The sequence below is a fragment of the Equus caballus genome, chromosome 14 (genome assembly GCF_041296265.1).
Source record: "Equus caballus isolate H_3958 breed thoroughbred chromosome 14, TB-T2T, whole genome shotgun sequence".
Lineage (NCBI taxonomy): Eukaryota > Metazoa > Chordata > Mammalia > Perissodactyla > Equidae > Equus > Equus caballus.
The window spans coordinates 109,510,544-109,516,677 of NC_091697.1; positions in this window are offsets into that span (position 1 = coordinate 109,510,544).

Here is a 6,134-nt window from a genome sequence, read left to right on the forward strand (position 1 = left end):
TGTCCCAGCATACCTCACATGTGTCCTCAGGGAGGCTGTGAGAGCCTTGACACCCTCGTTAGTACCAGGAGTGCCTGTCCAGGCCTTGTTCTCCTCTCCCCTCCAGAGCAGGGGCTCTGTTTCCTGTATTAGCCTCCAGTTGCAGCCGAAACGACGACCACACATGGGGGCATCCATGACAACGGCCACAGGGGGCTACAGCAACGGGAACGTGCTCTCTCCCAGATCCCTAGTCCAGAAGCCAGAGATCAAGGTGTCACCCGGCTGCACTCCACTGGTGGCTGTGTTGTCACTGGTCCCTGCCTCTGTTGTCACGCAGCCTCTCCTCACCTTCCCTTCTTCTCCCTGTCTGTCCCCTGTGAGGAAGCCTGTGGTGGGACATGGCCACTTGGACAGTCCAGGATGCTCTCATCTCAAGTGCGTGTGCAAAGGGCCAGTTTTCAGATGAGGTCATGCCCTGAGGCCCAGGCAGACATGAACTTTGGGGGCACAGCTCCACTGACTATAGTCCTGGGCCCAGAGCGAGGGCAGGCGCTGGGGGTACACTGCGGGGTGGGCAGAGTGTGCCCTCTTCGCTCCATCAGGTAGCAAGACAGCCTTCTCTCTCCTGGGAGACTCTTCCGCCTTCACCTCAAGGCCCAGGTCCTTCAAGAGGTCCCAGAGCCACCGCGGTGCAGCTCATCGCCCAGCGCACGGGGCACCTGCGGTAGCCACTCTCTCCCTGCCCAGGCCAGCCTCTGCTCCCCCCTTCCCTGAACCTGCAGCCTCTTCTGGAAGGAGGCCCCTCACACCTCCTCACAGCACAGGGGCCTGACAAGGCCCAGTCCATTTGTCCATCCACCAGCTGAGTCTGGGGTCCTCTGGGCACAGCATGCCACCCCCCAAGGGGGTGTCCTGTCCCCAGCCTCTTTGCTGGCCTGTCTTCCCTCGAGCCCGCATCGTCTGTCCCCTCACAGTTGTGACTTGCCCTGCCCCATCCCTGGCAGTCCCCTCTCCTGGGAGGACGCCTTCCTGCCTAATTGGTGCCGCCTGAGCCGCAGGGCCCCCAGGGAAAGGGGCTGTGCCTGAGGAATGTGGACTCTCTGCCTGGTCTGTCTGCTCAAGCAGAAGGGCCACGGCGCCCTCTCAGGCCCTGTGGATGCTGCCATGGAGGAGAGGCTGGGGCAGCTCCACAAGGCCCTAGCCGGGCACCGGGCTCTGCAGGTGAAGGATGGCGGCAGGGGGTGGGGGGCTTGAGGACAGCGTGCTACCTGGGGGACCCGTGAGGGCAGCGCCTCCTCATTGCACACTGTGGAAACCAAGGCTTCCTCCCCTGGCACGCCCGCTGAGGGGCGGGAGGGGTCTGTGAGCTGCCGAGCAGAGAAGATGGCCTGAGTGGGGCCGTCCTTCCTGGGCAACGGGAGCTGAAACGGTAGCTGAAACCAGCTGGGTGCAGGCTGGGTGGTGGGGCCAGGCCGCAAGGGGGAGAAGGGGCCAGCCAGGCAGCACAGGGTGGACGGGCCACTGTGCACGGCCTCCCGTCAGGCCGACCTCCTCCTGCCCGGCACACAGCTCCCTGCCAAGGAGACCTTTCTGGACACCTGGTCACGCCCTCGATTCTGGGCTCCAAGTGTGGTGGATATGCTGTGTGCATCTGGCTAGTCTTGTGCGTGTCTGTGTCCATGTGTGCATGTGTGCGTGTGTGAGAGCATGTGGGGGGCTGGATCCATGTGTCTGTGAATGTGTGTGTGCGTGTGTGTACATGGCCTGTGTCTGCCTGCACGCATGTGCACACTGTCTCTCTCCTCCTGTCCAGCTGCTGTGGTCCCTCCCGCCCTGTCTCTGGCCTCCTCCAGCTGACAACTCCCGCTGGCCTGGAGCCTGAGGCAGAAGCAGGCCCCCTCTGACCACATCTGCCAGGTGGGCAGAGACACCTGGGCGGCTGTGAGGTGCGTCCCGCCCACCCGCCCGGGTCAGGCGAGAGGCTCCAGGAAGTTCCTAGAGGACGGGGCATCCCTCCGGCTGGCCGGCAAGGCCACTGGGGTGCAGAGGACCAGAGGAAAGGAGCCCGGCAGGGCCCAGGCTGCTCAGAGCCGCTTCCTGCCCAGCAGCCTCAGGTGCCGTTTGCAGGTGGGGAAGCAGCCCAGGATGTACAGGTGGCCAGAGGCAGGTCTGGGCTCCAGCCCAACCAGGCCCTGCTGGGAAGGGTGGGCACAGTGGCAGGAGACGGCTGGGATTAGGTAAGAGTCGAGTTAGGTAATGTCTCAGACGCCGGCATGGTGGGAAGGTGTTCAGCTGGATCCCGCCCGCCCCGGGCTGACTGCAGACTGAGGATAAGGTGGAGAGGCAGATGGGGGGAGGGAGCGGGTGGAAAAAGTGAGGCCAGTGCCCGGACAGCCTGCAGGCCACAGCCGGGCCCCATGTCCCTCACCGTGGGACCCATTAAGACCACGAGAAGGAGTGTTCACTGCCCATTGGACCTGGCTGGGCTGCACACAGCAGGATCTCAGGGAGCAGCCCCTGGGGGTGGGAAGAGGCCGCTCAGGAGGGCCCAGGGCCCTCAGCATGGGAGGCCGTGGGAGGGTCAGGGCCACCTCGGCCCCATCACCTGCCCTGCTCTGGGGGTCTCAGCACCCCCCCTTCTGGGGAGACCCCATCTGTGGGGGCTGGGCTGCTGCGACAGCCACAGGATGGACAGGATGCTGGGGCAGCGGGCAGCGGGCTTGTGTGCTGGTCTTCTGGACATCCAGGCCGACCAAGGCTGCCCCTGCCTTGACCTGCCCTCCTGCTTCTGAGCTCCTCCGTCCACTGCCTATCTCCACCCCACCTGTGGCTGCCTCCCTGCCTCCTCCGGCCCCCATGGGCTGCCCATGGACCCCCAGGTGGGACAGACGCTCTGCAGAGCCTGGCCCCCCCGCCCAGAAGATGGGGCTGCATGCCTGGGGCTGTCCCACCTGCCTGAGGTCCCAGGCAGAGGGAGACTCCAGTCTGGTGACAAGTGTCCTGGTCTCACATGGTCTTGCCCTTGCCTGGCTCCCGGGCCTCAGTTTCCCCATAACACCTTGTAGGTGGGGCTGACAGTCATGGCTGCTTCCTGACAGACCAGGATTCTGGGTTGGGCCAGGCCAGAGGGTCAGGTGGAGGGGAAGCTGGGGTCCTGGGTAAGCTGCTTCCCCTGCACAGCAAACACCCCTATGGATGGACTGGAGGAGGGTCCAGCAGGTTTCCACGGGAATAAGACCAAACAAATAATCCCCCCAACAGGCCAGCAGGGCCCCTGTGGTGATGACCTCATCTGCCCACCAGTCCGGGGCTGTGGGGGGTCCCGGGCTGGCAGGAGCTGCACCGTCCTGTGTTTGTGTTGGGCCCTTGTCCATGGAAACGCCAGGCTGGGGGGCCAGAGCTGGGGGCTCCTGCTGTGGTTATTAGCTGGGTAGCCAGAGGCCCCCTCCCCAAGCAGGGGGGAGAGAATGGGAAAAGGAGTAGGGGCAGAGGAGGGAGGAGGAGGAAGAGGACAGGAGAGGAGGAGGGGAAGGTGGGGAGGGACGGGGCGGGGCTGGGGAGGAGGGGGAGGAGGAGCGGGGGGAGGACACAGTGGCGGCTGTGGTGGCCCAGATGCCTCCCTGGCAGGGCCGTGGGGAGGAGGAGGGACGAGCTCACCAGGCGGTGCACAGGCTGCGTGGGACCCCGAGGGGTCCGGGCCTGGCTGGGTGAGGGCCTGGGGCACCGGGCAGGGACCAGCCAGCAGGGCCTCCGTGGTGTGGATTTTTTTTTTTTTTTTTATTAATGTTATGATAGATTACAACCTTGTGAGATTTCAGTTGTACATTTTTGTTAGTCATGTTGTGGGTACACCACTTCCCCCTTTGTGCCCTCCCCCCACCCCCCCCCTTTTCCCTGGTAACTACTGATCAGATCTCCTTGTCAATATACTAACTTCCACCTATGAGTGGAGTCATATAGAGTTCGTCTTTCTCTGACTGGCTTATTTCCCTTAACATAATACTCTCGAGGTCCATCTACGTTGCTGTGAATAGGCCAATTTTGTCTTTTTTTATGGCTGAGTAGTATTCCATTGTGTATATATACCACATCTTCTTTATCCAATCATCAGTTTCTGGGCATGTAGGTTGGTTCCACGTCTTGGCTATTGTAAATAGTGCTGCGATGAACATAGGGGTGTAAGGGACTCTTGGGATTTCTGATTTCAGGTTCTTAGGATAGATACCCAGTAATGGGATGGCTGGGTCATAGGGTATTTCAATTTTTAACTTTTTGAGAAATCTCCATACTGTTTTCCACAGTGGCTGTACCAGTTTGCATTCCCACCAACAGTGTATGAGGGTTCCTTTTTCTCCACAACCTCTCCAACATTTGTCGCTCTTGGTTTTGGATGTTTTTGCCAATCTAACGGGTGTAAGGTGATATCTTAGTGTAGTTTTGATTTGCATTTCCCTGATGATTAGCGATGATGAACATCTTTTCATGTGTCTATTGGCCATATTCATATCTTCTTTTGAGAAATGTCTGTTTATGTCCTCTGCCCATTTTTCGATCGGGTTGTTTGTTTTTTTGTTCTCCGTGGTGTGGATTTTATCAGGCGTGACCAGCACCCTCAGGTGACTCTCCCCAACTTTGAAGACAGTTTCTGAGGGGCCGCGAGGGGCCGTGGGCCGCGGGGGTTCGTGGGGCCGTGGGGCCGCCAGGGGTCTTGGGGCCTCCGGGGGAACTCCTAACTGCTGGTTAGCACACTTGCCATCTTCTGCCTGCAAATATCCCATCTGTGGTGACCCTAGACCACGTGCTCCCGGGTGCTCCTAAGGGCCCTCACCGCCTCCGACCTCTGCAGTCAGCGCCCTGCGTCTCATGCAGCTGTTGGGTCCTGCCCTGGACCTGGGCCATCGCTGGGTCAGGACGCACAGTCCGCCCCTGGGGGTGCCCCGCCCCCCTCATCCAGTACGTCTTTGCTCCCAAAGGAAAACTTCCTTCTCGACTTCAGGTTCACTCTTTGCTGTCGGCGAGGACATGTGGATCTTGTGCAATGCGCCCTGTGACCTGAGCGCTCAGGGATTCCAGGTTCCGCAGGTGCCTCCACGCTCTCCCCATCCGTCTATGCAGGCGCCCTAGCTCCCTGGACTCCAGGGGATTTAGACAGAAGGAAAACGTGATCACAGAGCCACTCTCAGTGTTCTCAGGAGATAGGCAAAAAGTGACATTGGAAGAAACAGAAGTAATTCAGGGCACGGAAGGGAGTGTCAAATAAACTTGTTAGTGTCACTAGAGAGATTTGTGACAGAGTTACACAGACAACAATAGAATCTATGGAAAAGGAACCATAAAACAAAAGTGAACGTTGGAAATGAAAATATGGCTAGCAAAATAAATACTATTTTTTCAATAAAAATTTGAAAGATAGTGCCAAAGAAATCTAGTGAGAAAAAAATAGGCCAGCGTCTCCTTGGCTATCTTCCAGCTGTAGTGGTCACCTGACAGTTTTGGCCAATGAGGTGTGGTGACAAATTCCTGTGGAGAGGGTTCCTTCTCTAATAAAAAGGCAAAGCTTGCTAAGACAATGCCTATTTTGCTCATCACCTCTGCCTTTCTGCCCTTTTCCTGCTTGGAGCACAGGCTGTGATGGAGGAGTTGCGGCAGCCATCCTGGGATCATGAGTATGGAAGCCACACATGAAGGATGAAGGAGCAAAAATAGAACAGCCTGAGGTTCCCACTGACCCCGTGGAGCTCTTGCACAAACTCCACACTGTCTCTTCCATTTCTGGTGTGTGCATATGATTTAAAACAATGGACATCTATTTGCTTAAACTCCCGTTGGTTGAGTTTTGTTACCTGCCACAGATCATTCCTAACTTGTGTGCACATAGGGCCCGAGGGTCAGACAGACATTGGACATTGTCAGCAACTGGGCGGCACTAGACTAAAAGAGAGCCACACCTTCAAGCTCCAAGGGACAGTCGTGTCCACCCTAGAGGTCCCCGCCCAGCCAGGCTCGCACAAGACCCAGAACAGAGCACTCGGGGGCAGGCAAGTTCTCAGAAAGTTCACTTCCGTTACACACCCTTTCTGGTAAATTGTTTGAAGGGCTGCACAGAGCAATTTGGGGGATGTGGAGAACAAGGTTCCACCCTGGGCAGTGGG